We start from the raw sequence: 17,981 nt of genomic DNA on the forward strand, positions 1-17,981 counted from the left end.
TGAGCCACGTATTGGGCTGCACGGCGGCGGGCGAAGCCCGCCGCTGTGCAGCAGAACTTTTGCCAGCACCCTTGTGACGTTGCAGATATGTGGCTTGATTATTGTAGTTGACGTTGATTTAGTGACTTTGGCAAGTTTGAGTCGCGTCAAGAAGTCAGGTAGGATTCAATACTAGGCAGTAGTGAAACGTGAGTGGTAGTCTTTGCCGGCTTCTGAGGGTATCCTGGATTTGGTGTGCAGCGCTGTGGAAATAGCTTGCTGTGGAGGTCCCAGCACTGGATGTTGTATCAAAGGTACGATCTCGTAGCACGTGCTAAACCTAAAAAAATTCAAAAATTGACTTGGGTCTGTGGGAGTGTGTGAGAGAACGCCCACTCGTTCCGTTGTGACAGATTCCAGGGCCTCGTTCAGGGGCCCTACCCCATCACCCATGGCTGCTTCTGGACTTGTTCTAGGTTTGAGTCTCGCGCACGAACAGAACGAGCACGAAAATGTGAAAAAATTATAAATGCATTTGTTTGGCTCCTGGGTGGCTCGCACACCGTGGCACTATGCAGGAAATTTGAGTTTTTCCGGCCTGGAAAGCCTGTCAGTGAGGCGCAAGAACTTGTAAATCATGTACTGAGGGCCAGCATCGTGGCAGGAGTGTGTGGTCAAAATTTCACTCAAATCCATTGAGAAACACCAAAGTTACGGTCAATTGAATGCCATATGAAATTTATGGGTAGGCTGCCCCCGTAAAATACGATGGACCAGAACGCATGACTGTTTTGGCGACAGGATAGGGATGGGGCTGGTGGATGCCAAGCTATAGATCAGTAGAGGGGAAAAGAGAGGGTTTACAAAAAATAATTTTCAACACACGTTCATGATGTATTTCTAGTGCATGTACAGGAGATTTACTAAGCAAGAAATGCAAAGCAGTGGCCCCGTACAGAAAGATAGGAAGAAGGGAGCATTTATAAAAGAGAGCGTGATCGTGAAGAAGCTGCTGCCCTGGATGCCTCATTCAGATCATCCACAGGTAGCACCCCAGGCTCCAGACCCAAGTTTTCCGAAATCGCTGTGTATGCGCAGAGCCAGCGTGACACACACTCATCTGTACAAGCTATTGCCAGTGTGGACGTGAACGCCGGGTGTATGTCGCAGCCACCCAGTGAAACGTCGTCGACATAAATCCTGTACAGTGTAACATGTAATACCTCCTCGAGACAAATCCAGTCTGTGGGGAACGCTCGTCGTCATCTTCCGCCAAAAGGACGCGGAAGGGCCCGAGTTCAGCTGTCCAGTAAGGCTGTTGTTGGTAATAATGGAGCATCAACTGGGAGAAAAACAGTGTGTATGGAGGATTGACCAGGGATCCCTTGGAATATGTAGGGCCTATAGCAATGACCTCAGTCAAATCCGAAGTTGAGATGGCTACCAAGCCTGAAACTTTTATATCTCCCAAGCCTGAACCAGTGATTGTAGTAGGTAGAGATGAGAACTGTTCATCATTATACCGTAGTAAGCTAGACAAGGTGAACCATAGAAGCGCGTTGCAGAGAGAGTCGTTTCAAGCCAGTGGTTCACCTGCCTCCCAGACGAGAAAGAAGTCCTATTGATTAAATCTCTTTGCTTTGCAGGGTTTCAGAGTGCACCAGTCGGTCTTCTGAAGAACGTACACGCCAAGAACCATACCTTGCAACGAGGTGAGCCAAAACTCTTGTCAGGTAAGGTGACCGTGGTGCCTAAGTGTGTAGCCTAGCTAAGCCAGACAGTCCACTCACCCTGATCAACGTGGTAATCAGAGGCCAGATAAGAAGCCAAAGAGGCTCGTAATTCTTAATGATTCATTGTCGGCTGCAAATATGGCATCTGGTGTGTTCTATATGGTCGTTTGTTTTCTTGACATCTTCAGTCAGTTATGAATCTCAACAGTGTCCCTGCCCTCCCGACTTTCATTTCTGTGCATCTTATCATTACGCGCAGCTGAATACGATGGATGTGCCAATGAAGACCATGGAAGACGTGCCCAGGTGCTGACAACAAGCAGCGGACAAGACAGACTGGAAGAAACTGTGCAGCTCGACACCCGAGTAGAAATCAGTATCAGCAGCTACTACACCTTGCTGATGATGCTCACAACACCGAGGCGGAAAAACACTGGATTTCTTAATTTAGTGCTCTACTACGCGAAATAAGAATAACAGTTATAAAACAGGTCGCGTAATGAAGCAGCATAACGATAGATGTGCAAAGGCATGATGCCTGGTCCGCTTCTGTCCTGGGTTCACTACCCCGTGCGTTGCAGCCGCGAACAAAACCAGCTCAGGCTGAGAGTTCCCTCCATGATTGCTTAGGCGAAATGTGCTATTATTAGTATTATTTTATACAAAAGAGAAAGACCAAGGAACTACAAGGAGCTACAAGTTACGCTATACTGTCCACGTACACGACCAGTTACTAAACAATTAGCTCATGCGCTAACATTGCACGACACTGACCGACGGTACTGACGTTCTACAACTAACTCGCTAACAGCGCTCTTGCACATCTTGGATGCGCACTCCTACAGCCTTCCAACGTGGAAGGTTCTAAGTTATAGAAATAACAAAAGGAGGAGAAGTTGAGCGCAACCAAGATAAGCACGAGCTGAAAGTCTCAGCTGTGAACGACGTTGGCGGATGTATATGCATGTCGATGACGATACTGGCAAGATCATTGGACAATACGGTCAAACCACGATTCAAGAACGCAAAGCAACATTCCACAGAACTTGTGTAGCTCAAAAGATGCAAAGATCAATAAAAGGGGAAGCTATGCAAACGAGAATCATGAAAAACCAACCGCCTCGGTCAAACAGCACTGTACTTCGACTATGAAAATTTAGATGGACAATAAGCAGCGGTAACAAGCAGCAGGTTCACACGACGATCATTTCGCCGGATAGATAAAGATGGCTCATCAGGTGTGCAGGAATGGATTCAGATGGAAAGCCAAGGTTTAATTTATACAAAAGAGAAAGACCAAGGCACTACAAGTTACGCTATACTGTCCACCTACACGATCAGTTACTAAACAATCAGCTCATGCGATAACATTGCACGACACTGACCGACGGTACTCGCCACTACGTTCTACAACTAACTGGCTAACAGCGCTCTAGCACATATTGGATGCGCACTCCAACAGCCTTCCAACTAACTGTTACTTGGTAGGTTTTAAGTTATGGAAATAACATAAGGAGTGTTGGAGGTCGCATCCAAGATGTCACGCACAACGCGTGAACCTTTCGTAGTGTGTTGACGGGGCAGAGCCAAGAAAAGGAGTTGTAAAATATCAGTATTTCAGTAATCCAGGGGACAAACATATTTTAGTAGATCTGCTCTGTTTCGGTCGCGTTTTGGGCAGATCTTTGTAGCAACTTTCGTTTCTCGAACCCGGACGGTTGACAGTTTACGACTCTTCGTTGTGCGCAACCTCTATAGTGAAATGAACTTTACTTACAAGACGCCCAGGATGGCTATTATCGATTCTGCGCGTTGGTCTCTCCCTCTACTGTTTTTGTGGTGTTTTCGAGACACGGTTAGCAGTTCGGCTTCTTTAGTGATGTATGTATATTCCTACGGCATCACTGGTTTCTACAAATGTGCAAGTGGAATCAAATTCCAGACTATCTGTCCAGGTCTGCTGAGGAAGCACTCTTGTTTGTTGTACTGTTCTAGGGATTGAGCGACCCTGATCTGTCATCTGTGACTAGTAATGTATGTACATTCTTAGATATGTGTTCATTACCAAGCTGTTTCTGTGTTAGCGCTCTGCTACCACAAAATTAGGCTTCTTTTCTCTTTTCTCTTCACATTCTTCTACTAGTGTTTACATTATTCCTGTTCACACACACCCATAGTACATTTTATGCATTTTCTGCTGGAGATACACACATCAGGGTATCATAATGTTCATTTTTATTTTATATTTAATTTCACCGTCAATTGGCTGAGGACAATGCAAAGGAGGGGGCGTTAGCAAGCCGAGGCAAGAGAAGAAAAAAGAAAGGAAGGAAAGAATGCATCAGCGGGGGGAGAAATTTTTCACTGGGTTGACCATTGTGGGGAGCGGCGAGATAAGCTAGTAAAAGAGACGAACGAGCCTACAACGTGGCACGACATTTTAACATTGTCTATGAACTGTGTAACTGCATAATTCTGCAATTTTTTCAGCAATGCGAAAAGCATATACATGTATTCACGAAAATGTAGGCATAATCCGTCAAGGCCTAACGGTCGGTGTGTAGAGGGCGAGTCTACTGTTTTTGACGTGTTTTCGAGACACGGTTAGCAGTTCGGCTTCTGAGTCCTGACGCAAAGATAGACGTGTGAGGTAACCCTAGTTGGAATCTTACCGTTTCGTTCTCCCGCTAAAAAGAGCTTTCTATCGCCGAAACGGTACCAAACTGATGGTATTTTGGGTTTGGGGTACGAGTGCCGTTGGATCTAGCGCGTGAACTGTAAAATGCAATGTCTACACACACAAAAAAAGGTGCAGGCCGACCGTCGGAAATAGCGTGAACGGTAAAATGCTAACCATGTCAGCCCTACCCGGTGAGAGCTGGCGTCCACCAGGGCAGCATCCTGGGACCGACACTGTTCATCCTGTACACAAATGACGCCGAGGACCATCTCCCTCCTGGAATGGACCTCGCAGCATATGCCGATGCCACTACGCTCTTCATCTTCATCACCTCAAGAGTGTCCATACCTGGCAGCTCTACTATCATGCAACAGGGTGTGGATGCACTGTCTCGCTGGGGCGTGGAGTGGAAGATCAAATTTGAGCCCTCCAGTCCAAGACCCAAGCCATGACAATCGCACATCATCGCCAGCCTTGGCAGCTCCCGGGAACCACTTTCGACGCTACGCCAGTCAGCGAGGCAGGCCACCTGAAGCTCCTGGGCGTCACCTTTGTCTCCCAGCTGACATATGCGCAGCACATCCACACGATCAACTCCAGAGCACAGCAACGCCTAGGCTTCCTGCGGAAGGCCTCTGCTATCCTAGAGCCCCCTGGCCGACTCCGAGCCTACAATGGGTTTGATCGACTTGTGCTGGAGTACTGTCCCCTGGTCTGGCTTGGTGCGCCACCTTCACACTTGGCCAAGCTAGACCAGATCCAGTGACGAGCCATCCACATCATCGGCTCCTGGCTCCCTAGTCGATCTCTGCGGCGGACAGTGGCCTCGCTTGCATACTTGTACAAGCTATTCTGCCTAGATGCGGACAGCCCGCTAAAGAAGATCCTCCCCCCTGGTGCCCAACGTCGACCTCAGGACATACAGCCCACCCGCGTGTCTGCTCAGCCTACGCACCCACACCAGCTATCGACTAACCTGCCAGCACGCACCCGAAACAGCTGTCTTCGGGCATTTCCTGCCAGCGCTGTGCAGACATGGAATGCTCTGCCCCAAAGCATACTGCTGAGACCCCCACACCTGGAGGGCCTGCAAGCCTTTAAGTGCCGTGTCCACCGTCACCTCCAGCTGCACCACTGGAGCTGGGCGACTGAGAGCCTCTAGCAGACCTCTCACACCCACCTCAGCCGTAGTGCACACACCGCGTCTGAGACAGTGTCTTTATTGAAGTTTTTTCGCTAGCTTATAATAATTATACTCTCCCTCGCTCTATGTTGCGGCACAGTAGCTCCCTTGTTCATGTAATAGCTGGCCTACAGTAACAATAATTATTATGACTTTGCCGGCCAAATAGCTGAGGCTGAATTCACCTCACCAATCATCTCATATTTCCAATGTTCCTTTTATTTTACTTTAACAATTTCGCAACCTCTCCCTCTCTCTCTCTCCCTCTCTCTCTCTCTCTCTTTCTTTCTCTCTCTCTCTCTCTCTCTCTTTCTCTCTCTCTCTCTCTCTCTTTCTCTCTCTCTCTCTCTATCTCTCTCTTTCTCTCTCTCTCTCTTTCTCTCTCTCTCTCTCTCTCTCTCTCTCTTTCTCTCTCTCTCTCTCTCTCTCTCTCTCTCTCTCTCTCTCTCTCTCTCTCTCTCTCTCTCTCTCTCTCTCTCTCTCTCTCTCTCTCTCTCTCTCTCTCTCTCTTACGCTCGCTCGCTCGCTCTCTCGCTCGCTCTCTCCCGCTCTCTCTCTCTCTCGCTCTCCCTCCCCACCCACTCTTGGTGCGTCTAGGTGGCTATGAAGTCGAGACCCTAGGTCGGCGGAGCTCCCTAAACCTCACCACCACGCCACGATTCAGGTTGTGCGTGTTTCCCCTAGCTGCATCTCATGTTTGGCATTAAGTGGTCTTTGTAAAAATAAAAAATAAAATGTCTAGTGACGCTTAGAATCTGCACGTTAATGTACATTGACGCGACTATAGCGAACGTCAAGATACGTGACGTCACCACATCCCCCTACGCCCTAGGATTAAGGGTGGCCACATCATGCGAATTATTGTGTCCAAAATTAAAATTCAAAAAGCGAAAAAAACTGTCAAAATGTTTTAAGAAAATTCACAAAATCTCCCAAAATACAGAAAAAATTCGATCCGTTGCCATCGTTTTTACAGTACATGTACTCGTACCCAATAGTTCCAAAAAAATCCACAAACTGCTTATCATGTGTGTCTGTCTGCTTCCAAATTCGGGGATGGGTGTCAAAAGATCAAAGGTCAAAGGTGTGTGTATTTGAAAGTACTGTTTTCACATGTCAAACTTGGTAATATAATTATTGAGCAGCACATGTACTCTCTTGGTGTGACAAAAATAATTGAAAACATTTTTTGGACAAGCCTACCTAGGATCCCCATCACCAAACACACTTCGCATTACATGCATGATGCAGTCATGATGGATCTGTTTTCTGAGAGGGTCAAGTGCAGCGCGAGCTGACATAGACTGCAACGCACTCAAACTCACGTAGATCTACGTGACCCAGCCACTACTGGCACTAGACATGAGTGACCGTACGTGGGAGCTCATCAGTCAGCACAGTCCACGCTTACATTTCATTGTAATAATAATAATAACGGGGCTGTTAATTTTATAGTGTGACGTCAATGGGTCCTCGGATACGCGTGGCAACGCAGAGCACAATGGACAAACAACAATGGCGAGGCCCAGTGGGATACGGTGATCTGGCTCCTTTCTATTGCTTGCACGTACATGTACGCTCAGATTCTAAGCGTCGCGGATCGATCGTGAAGCCCTTTCGCGTGGTTTACCCACGCCTAAAACCTGGTATAAAGGTGAGCGCGGAGGCTAGCCTTCTCGCAGTTACGTTACACAAGTTAGTAGTGAAGAAGAAATCGGTTCCGTTTGGTGTCGGTTCGATATTAGCTCTTTCCAGTTCTGACCTGTAGTTTCATGAGACTAGTTTTGTTGTAGATCTACAGCGTGTACAGAGCTGATCTACGTGCACTTTGCTATTTGAGAAAGTTGTTTAGCAGACCCTCTGTCAGCACCAGGTATTTCGAAATGGACGTATCGGAGAGAACACCACGCAAAAGTGAGAGTGACCGTCCCCGCCTTCAGGTGAGTAAATTTCATTTCTTCAACCAAAGTTCTCAGCGACTGCTTTTATTGAGTATTCAAACTTCATTCGACTCTCACGAGTTTGAGGATTTGCTTTTTTTCTTCTTCAAATAGTGGACTCTGCTGCCGTGTATTTTTATGTTCCAAAATGGCTCATTGGAAGATGTTGTCACCAATATATTGTCGCTGCGTGTCAGTTATCAGGTGCCCGCGAGACCGAATGCTTTTGAATAAATGAATAATTTTAGTTACTGACACTATGTAGCCAGTGACCATCTTTTGCTTACAGTTGAAAAGGGCTGTGCACCATACGTATCTGAGTATGTTGCAGTATTACTAATTTGCTAGTTTTAGAGTTAGATAGTCAATGTGCTCATCTACATGTACATGACATTGTATAAAGACTGACTTGTAAGAGCGAGTCGTAATGCTAAATAACGGCAACGTTCACGATGCCACCTTTCCACATTTACACTGGAAGTAGGCCTGCAAATTTTACAGTGCAAATGAACTATCAGTGTACTGTTCGAGAACCAACTGGCCGGATGACTGAACAGCGACACAGGCGACTTGCAACTGTAGATCCGTGTATCCGCCGCTAGCAACTGGTATAACGGCATTCGGAATGAGCATACACAAGCGCATGTAGTTGATTCTGATAATGTCTTTGCGTTTTGTTTCTTTTCATGGTTCAATCATAGGAGCGCGGCGTTGCAGGTCTGAGGAATTTATTGTCAAAGAACGCTAAGTGCCCCAAGGTAAGCGGCCCCTTCTTAAATGAGCATCCTCGAAAAAACACGTTTTCTAACCCTCAATATACATTATTATGTATTTCCTTTTCAAAGAATGACTGGGGGAGTTTTATAACCTTGCTGAAGAGAAGTCCAAGTCTAGAAATGACTATAGCGTAATTGCCTCTCTACACCGAAATTTGGTTTTGTAATGTGACCAATAACGCACTACGTACAATATGCGTATGCAGCACTGGTATGTATAGACCATAGACACGCACACACACACAAGCACACACACACACACACACAGACACACACTCTTGTTTGCTTTGGTTTTTATTATTCCATTTCGCTGCCTCAACAATACAAAGAACACTAAAGTCTTGTACAGTGTACTTTCGCATCAATACACATGCAAACATGCGTTATATGCAAATGCATGTGCATGACTGTATAATAGATCCATGATTACTTCTGCACAGTTCTGCATAGTTTTCACTGATATCATGATATGAGGGCAACTGAATCACTCTCAAGATGACGTCATCGCAACGAATGTAGTAAAGTGATGCAATGAATTTTGAACTGGATCACTAAATTGCCTGTCTTTGCCCTTTGTTTTCTCTTGAATTTTGTAGAAACAAGCATCAGATGATAATAAAACAGAGGATATCCTCCAGAAAATGGCAAAGAAGAACGAAGAGATTCAACGGAAATTTGATATCGCTCAACGAGATCGTGAAGAAGCTGCTGCCGTTGGTGCCTCATTCCGTTCTTCCCCACGTAGCACGCAGGCCTCCAGAGCCAATGTTTCTTGCGGCGCTGGGTGTGCTCGAAGTCATAGCAAGCCCGGAATAATGTCCCCGCCATCCAGTCAAACATCTGGTATGTCCTGTGGACAAATCCAGTCTGCCGGGAGCGCTTGTGGTCCTCTTCTGCCTAAAGGACGAGCCAGGATTCGGCCACTGTCTTCCCACATGGCTGTCGTTGGTAATGTAGGAGCATCACCTGGGTCACAGGCATCAAGCCAATCTTCTACCATATCCTCAAGAAGACTCCAGTCTGTGGGGAATGCTCGTTGTCTCCCGCCAAAAGGCCGCGGAAGAGTCCGAGCACAGCATCCAAACATGGCTGGTGCTGGAACTGTTGCAGCATCAACAGGGCCGCATACTACCGCATATGCACGAATGACGTTGACTCCCACGGAACAACCTGGATACAAGCAGATGGTGAGGCATAGTGATAGTGATTCGTTGCAGACTGCGTCGTCCCTCCAGGCACGAAAGAAGCCTGAATCCAATCGCTTTGCAGGGTTACAGGGTGCGCTACTCGGCCTTGTCACTGAGGTACACGCCAAGAACGAAACCTTGAAAAAGGATCAGTCCACACTGTTTTCTGGACATGTGCAAGTGGTGAGTCAGCCGAACAGGACTCCCACCGAACAACCGCGGCACAATCAAAGCTGAAGTACACATGAGTCCGGCCAGCCTGAATCAGAATCATACGCTAAGCAGTGATGTTATAATTTCTCGCCGGCCGAGCGGAGCGAGTGAGGCGGGAAATGATTTCCCGCGCAACAAAATTATTTTTCTCGCGAATGTGGAATCTGATGTGTACTCTGTTTGTTGCTGTTCTTTTTGCCTGACTCCTTCAGTCAGTGTTTTGTGTCTCACCAGTGTCTCCACCCTCCCACCCTTCATGTGTGCCCATCTTCTTCCATTTATTTATTGGCTGTAGATATGTTGTGCCAGTTCTCATGCTGCCATGTTGCCACTTGGGATTATACACCCGGTTTTTTCCCTCATTCGTACGTCCGTCGGCGCGAGGGTTTTTTCCCGGCTGGCTCGGTCCAGAGAGATTAATCTGACGGTCTCAAGTGGTGCGTGTCGTGGCTTTTTTTATGTCAATTGAAGGGACTCTATCTTTCCTCCTGGGGTCTGTCCCCCTGTATCTGCTCCTAGTTTGCTTCTGCATTCTGGTTCACATCTGGCTGTGGCCTACTACCATCACTCGGTGTGCCCCTGCCTCTGTTGTCTCGGTCCATGTCGTTATGTCGGTGTATGTGGAGCGAGAAGAGATGAGAACTAGAAAAACTGCCACTGAAGGTACTGAGGACCAAGCAGACTGCATATCAGAAGTGTCTTCCACGCCTGAAGCAATGTCATCTATTTAGACAAGCAACCATACTGCTGTACTCTAGCCAGCAGACCACGCCATCCGGGGCATGCCAGTTTCCAGATTTGTCTAAAAGGCATAATTGGTTTCTAGGAATATGCAAGTCGAATCAAATTCCAGACTATTTGTCCAGGTCTGTTTACTGTCACCTGTGACTATTGATGCATGTCTTTTCCCACCTATGTGTTGATCACCAAGCTGTTTCTGTGTTAGCGCTCTGCTACCAGCGAATGAAAAAGAAAGAAAGAAAAGAATGCATCAGGGGGGTGAAATTTATAACTGTGTTGACCATGGCGGGGAGCGGCGAGATAAGCTAGCAAAAGAGGCGAGCCTGCCTACAAGGTGGCATGACATTTAACATGGTCTATGAACTGTCTAATATTGGATATTGCTTTCATTTTCATGGGCAGCTTGAGCCAATACGAGTATGCAGAGAAAATAAGAGATTTGGTAAACATAGTTTAGTTTCATGAGACTAGTTTTGTTGTAGATCTTTTTGGGTACGATGGCGGGCGGGAGCAAATTTGTAGCTCCTGGCTCAGCAGCATCTGTTCTCTTCCCCAAGGATCCAGAGTGGCCCAAGGACCACGTTTTCTTCATTGAGGAGCTATCCAAGAATGGAGTGAAGCCAGAGGAATTGCTTCTAGTGGACTTACACGAAAAGCCAGGTTGGTGTGTAGTAACGTTGTCCTGCCCAGCTGTGAGAGATAGGATCGCGGCAAGTGGAGTCCGGATCGCCGGTAAGGATGTGCATGTAATTGTTGGAGGCAGGCAAGTCACTGTGGTGTCCTTGTTCGGCTGTCCCTTGCATTTACACGATGGAGCGTTAATCAATTCTTTGGAGGCACATGGGAAAGTTTTCGGTCAGCCGACGAGGAAAACAGTCAAGCATGGAGATTATGCTATCGAAACAGGAACCAGGCAGATTCGAATCAGCTTGCAGAAAGGAGTACCGAGTACGCTGAGAGTAGGTAGTGTCACTGTACGTACATGGTACCCTGGCCAAGTACAGACATGCTACCTCTGTACACAGACTGGCCACGAGGCAAGGTACTGTCCAACACGCAAGAATAGCAACCAGGCGTACGCAGGGGCCGAGGGTCAAAGCAGCCAGACCCAGGCAACCCCAAACACGCATGCAGGAGAGAAAGCACTGTACTCACAGGTCACACAAGGTCAGAGCAATACGCAAGAACGGCATGGAAATACCGTAGCGAGCACAAATGAAAGTGCTGAAGGCGGACAACAGGAAAAAGACGCATCAACCCCAGGCCGGGGAGAAATACACCCGACCGAACACAAGGGAAAGCACCCCCTCGACGGGATCTCAGAAACCTCACAGCAGGAAAACGATACCTCCAGCACAGAGCAGAATGAAGAGACAAACCGTACATATGCCTCCGCTGTTGATGAGCGGCATCACAGGCACCCTGACCCCAACAGCGCGGAACAAGCGACTGGCGATGAGTCTCTGCCCCAGGAAAGCCGGTCCGTGCAAGATGAACAACAACTGTGGACTGTGCCAATCCTCCCCAAGGGCTGCAGCAGCAACAGCAGCAGGCCTCTACACCTGTTGCTCCATCGCTGCCACCACCATCCCGAGGTAAAGCCGCCCACTCATCTCCAGATGAAGAAGGTTTTACCCTAGCATCGGGAAAGCACACTTTCGCACCCCATGTCCTGACCCCCACCCAGCTGACCCCCGAGCAGCAGCCAGCATTCAATGTCGACATACAACAGCAATGGGCAAAGCAGGCCAGCGCGAAAGAGATGGCCGATGTTGCCAAACGAGTAGCCGCAAGTCATTGACGGCACTTGAGTAAGTAAGCATCCTAGTAATAGTGGTCAGGAACATTTTTGCGCATATCAATCTGTATTCTACTACTGTGCTGATTCTGCCGACACTCTTACAAATGGCGTCTCTTAATCCCCTAGCACCCAGCTTTTTCCCCTCTAAGTCAAATCTAACCAGGCCTACCAGTATATGTCCTACTCACGATGCAGAACCCCTCCCTGCCCTTCTTGCTGATGTGACATCTAGCCAGCCACCCTACACGCCCATAACACATTCATTCCACCTTAGGATAGGCCAACTCAACTGCCAAAGCGCCACTCATAAGATCCCAGTCATTGAGTCGCTACTACACACTGCGTCCCTTGACCTCCTATTCCTCTGTGAGACGTGGTTCTACCAATCACTGCCGGATGCAGCCATCTCAATTCCCGGATACAGCCTCCTGCGTAAAGATAGAGACGGTGCCCGGCACTCCGCGATAGGCGGAGGACTTGCTGTTTATATTCGACAATCGCTTATGTGCCATTTCCAACGGCGGACCGACCTTGAATGCAAACTGGAGCACATTTGCGTGGAATTTATAGAATCGCAGAACAGTCGAAAGAATACATTCCACATGTTTTACAGGCCACCTCACCGATCATCAGCAGAAAAACACGACTTTTTGTGTCCTTCCAGTCCACCATTGCCAACGCACTGTCAGCCTCAGGCACGACAGTCATTCTCGGTGATTTCAATGCCAAACTCCGACAGTGGAACGCAACAGATGTTGATACGGCAGAGGGCAAACAGCTAGCAGGATTGTTAGACGACCTTGCACTACAGCAAATTGTCCGAAACACCGCAACGCGATACTCAGCTACGGGTAGCCAGTCATCACTTCTCGACCTGGTTATCACAGACGCAGAGCATCGTATATCCGACCTTGAAGTCCTAGATCCGCTATCAGACCACTGTCCCATAATCTTTAAATATCTCTCAGGAAAGCACACCCCAAAGCACCCGCCGCCCCGCTTTGTACCAGACTACGCGAACACTGACTTTCAATCTCTACGACAGAAACTTTCATCTCTTCCACTCCGGGAGTGTATGCTCGGTGCTTCCACCATCGAGAGTGCGTGGTGGGCATGGGAGTCATGCATCACACAAGCCATTGCCAGCTGCTTAGCGTACAGACGAGTTTCATCTCGAAGACAGCAAACCAAGCCTTGGTTCACCCCGCATCTGCATCACCTTCATCGCCAGAAGCAGCGCCTTTTCCGTGCCGCCAAGCGCCACCAAACAGTAGCATACTGGTTAACCTACAAGGCCCAGAGGAATGCATATCAGAACCAGTTAAGAAATGCCAAGACCCTGTACTTCAAGCGCCTCAGTGAGAATATTCACGATGAGCAAGATGCCCACCTTTGGTGGAAGAAAGCCAAGACACTTGCCAACATCTCCTGTAAGAAAGATAAAGTTCCTGACCTAACGTGTGAGGGCTACACGGCACAGAGCGAACCAGAGAAAGCAGAAATGCTCGCGAAGGTATTTGAGCGCCAGTGCACTCCTGCTCACGGTACAGGTACAATACCAGCACCAGCCGACGACTGTCCGAATGAATTATTCTCTCTGCCAGTCTTGGCCGAATCCTCAGTGTACCGGGTGCTCCGAAGGCTCCCGCAGCATAAGGCAACAGGCGGGAACATCTCGAACAGGATCCTCCGAGAGATCGTACCATGTATAAAGTCCTCTGTTACCAACCTGTTTAACGCTAGCCTCACCTTAGGTGAGTTTCCTAGTGCCTGGAAGCTGGGAACAGTAATCCCCATATTTAAAAATAAAGGTAACCCGTGTGATCCCTCCAACTACCGCCCTATAACCCTACTCCCAGCTATTGCGAAAGCACTAGACAAGATTGTCGCCACCAAATTCGGTCACTATCTCGAGGTCAACAACATCATTGTCCCGGAACAGTTCGGCTTTGTCCGTGATCGCTCCACAGTTGACCAGCTGATACAGCTCACTACTAAGATCGCCTCGACCATGGATAAACGCATCCCTTACGATGCTGCATTTCTCGATTTTGCGAAGGCCTTCGATAAAGTGCCGCATGACGTGCTTCTCCAGCAACTCGGGACAATCTGCGATGCTCCGGCTACGAGTTGGTTTAAGAACTACCTCGATACGCGTACATTCAGCGTCCGAGTCCAACACCATCTGTCCTCCCCACGTCCCGTCAAGTCTGGAGTACCCCAGGGTTCCCACCTCGGGCCATTTCTTTTCCTGGTACATATCAACAGCCTACCCAGTGCCTCGAAACGCAACCAGCACGCTGATGTTTACCTGTTCGCGATGACACCGCCGTCGGCCAAGCACGAACCAAAGGTACCAGCCCAATGGAGACTGCCCTGCAGGACACATTTGCCTGGGCCGACCGAGTAGGCGGAACCTTCAACCCATCGAAAACCGTTGTTATCTCATTCGCTGAGGAAGGAGCTGCAGAGACCATCCGCGGTATCCAGCCGTCAACCAGTCACCGTCACCTGGGAGTGTTGTTGAGTGAAACACTTAGCTTCCAGGAGCATATTGAACAGACAATAAGCAAGTTTAGACAACGCTGCGTTCTTCTGTGCCATATGGCTGACCGTTTAACAGGAGACATCGTCAGGAAGCTGTACCTTACGTATGTCCGCCCCACAGCAGAATACACCGCCCCAGTATGGGAGTCCTCCCTCTCTGCTGCACAGCGGCTCACCCTTGAACGGCTGCAAGCCAGAGTAGCTCGCACAGTCATGCGGCTTGAGAGATGCCCTTGCCCATCAGACGAGCCCAAGTCATCATTGTTTAAACAGCTGGGGTGGCCAAGTCTATCCTGGCGCAGGAAGATCGCCTGCCTTATGGAATTCTTCCATTTGGTCACCACCCAACCAGAACTTTTTGAAGCAGCGGGATACTGCCCCACGCGTAGTCGCCGCCGCCAACTCGCATTCACTCTGCAACGGGTTGGGAAACACGCCGGGAAGTCATTTCTCTTCCGCACCGCTACTGTCTGGAATGCCTTGCCCGCAGACCTGAGAGCCACAGCCTCGCAGTCCCTGTTTCACAGTCACATTTGCACGCACTTCTCTGACACCAAACACAATGCCACTCCTCACTGACATGCCTCTGTCCTCCTTCTTTGTGCGTTGCGCTTATTCTTATTAATTTTTGTGTTTCTGTTTCGGTACATTTCGTATTTCAAGTCATATCCCGAGGCTATAGGTATCATTGATTAAAGGACCATTCTGGAACATTCAGCATAATTGTATTTCTCTTGCTAGGCTGTTCATTACGAATTATTAGCCCTCCACTGTCTGCTATCTCAACCCTACAGCCTCCCATTATAATGGAACTCCCTTCAATTTAGATTACGTCTTTGGGAAATCCTCAAATATATAATAATAATAATAATAATAATATGTGGAAGAGAAAAGGACATATCGATACGAGTTAAGGGGGCAGCCTACCCATAAATTTCATATGGCATTCAATTGACCGTAACTTTGGTGTTTCTCAGTGGATTTGAGTGAAATTTTGACCACACACTCCTGCCACTATGCTGGCCCTCAGGACATGATTTACAAGTTCTTGCGCCTCACTGACAGGCTTTCCAGGCCGGAAAAAACTCAAATTTCCGGCATAGTGCCACGGTGTGCGAGCCACCCAGGAGCCAAACAAATGCATTTACATTTTTTTCACATTTTCGTGCCACTTCTGTCCGTGCGCGGGACCCAAACCTAAAACAAGTCCAGAAGCAGCCATGGGTGGTGGGGTAGGGCCCCTCAACGTGGCCCTGGAATCTGTCACAACGGAACGAGTGGGCGTTCTCTCGCGGACTCCCACAGACCCAAGTCAATTTTTGAATTTTTTAGGTTTAGGGTGTGCTACGAGGTCGTACCTTTGATACAACATCCAGTGCTGGGACCTCCACAGCAAGCCATTTCCACAGCGCTGCACACCAAATCCAGGATGCCCTCAGAAACCGGCAAAGACTGCCACTCACGTTTCACTACTGCCTAGTATTGAATCCTACCTGACTTCTTGACACGACTCAAACTTGCCAAAGTCACTAAATCAACGTCAACTACAATAATCAAGCCACATATCTGCAACGTCACGAGGGTGCTGGCAAAAGTCCTGCTGCACGGCGGCGGGCTTCGCCCGCCGCCGTGCAGCCCAATACGTGGTTTTTTAACGTGATTTTTTGGACTTTTTTGGACTTGGCCAATTGGAGCAAAATTCTGCACACTTTCGCGTGTTTCCATAATACGACAAGTTGCGCACGGTCTGCTCACATTCAAATACAGTGCTGCCAACAAATGACAGCATGCAACAAAAAAATCTTTCCTTGCAAGGGCACATTTTCGACCATAACTCTTGAACGGCTGGTCAGATAGGGACACAATTTTCAGAGAATTTGCAGGTATTCATGCTCTTTCAACTGACGTAGCACTCAATATGAATTTACAAATTCGATTTTTCAGCGAATTTTTGGGTAGTCTGCCACCTTAAGAGTAACTCTCCATCACTGTAACATGATACTATATACAGTCAGAAAGTGCAATAACTAGGCACAAAACTGACAGAGTACTGAAACATTCGACGCCCTGACACCTAGCTTCAACACATCTCCGTAGCGCTAACCGACAGCCTTCCAACTTGGAAGGTTCAAGGTTATGGAAAGACCAAAGAGGGGAAGGCAAGCGCAACGAAAACGAGCAAAAGCTACAGTCCCAACGGAACAAAGAATGTCGATTGTTACTGGACGATGACGAGACCAGTACGATATTTGACAAAGCGGTCTAACTACAATTCGAAGCAGCAAAGCAGCACACCACCCAACTTGGGTGGGTCATAAATATCAAAGATAAATAAAGTGTATATAGTATCATGTTACAGTGATGGAGAGTTACTCTTAACTCGTATCGATATGTCCTTTTCTCTTCTACATATTTATTTATGGCTCAACATCCGAGTTTCAAATAATAATAATAATAATAATAATAATAATATGAAGTTGGTTGCTCCAACGAGGAGCACACGCTTCTTGCCGAACTTACTTGACACTTGACCGCCGAAGTCGCAACTTCTAAGTTAATAATAATAATAATAATAATAATAATAATAATGGGATGCTTCCCGTGCTTCAGCCACACCGACAAGGAGCAGAGTTGATTACTCCATGATACTAGGTGTGCATGAGGGGAGCACATGGATTTGAGATCCCAACGGCATTGATGTGTAAGTCCACTTCCTACAAACCAGTACTACTTGCACATGCAAAGCACAATAGGGAAACTATGGTTCAGAATAGAAATCTCAGTACTCGTAGTCTTCAGAGTGCCGAGTCGAAATGCCTTGGACCGGGGAAGCGGAGACATTCCCTTCCTCCTTTATTCCTAATCAAACTCACCACTTCCACCGAAACTGGGTGACTGGGCCCTACTACTGTAGAGGACATGAATATCCAGTCGACTGACCGGGGCCGGTGCCCTCAGCGCATACAGAACGCTGTGTGCAGTGCACAGAGTCATGTTGATCCGATGCGACCAGACGCTGCAGCGCACAATGCATGTTCCGCTATCCACGGCGGGGTGCATGGCCAGCTCCCTGGGGCCGCTAGACGTGCCACCAGATTTCCATGTCCACGACATTAGATGGGGATTTGTTAGCAAAATGTCACTAAATGCGGCATTTCATTTTTCTAAATGCCTGGATGAACGCAAATGACCCGTATGTTG

General features: G+C 48.0%; 1 protein-coding gene across 2 annotated transcripts in view; it reads left to right on the top strand.

Moving 5' to 3' along the window:
• The window catches only part of LOC135812051 (uncharacterized), a 137,030-nt gene that overhangs the window by 22,383 nt on the left and 96,666 nt on the right, over window positions 1-17,981 (top strand). The window lies entirely within an intron of this gene.

The sequence above is a fragment of the Sycon ciliatum genome, chromosome 3 (genome assembly GCF_964019385.1).
Source record: "Sycon ciliatum chromosome 3, ocSycCili1.1, whole genome shotgun sequence".
Classification (NCBI taxonomy): Eukaryota; Metazoa; Porifera; class Calcarea; order Leucosolenida; family Sycettidae; genus Sycon; species Sycon ciliatum.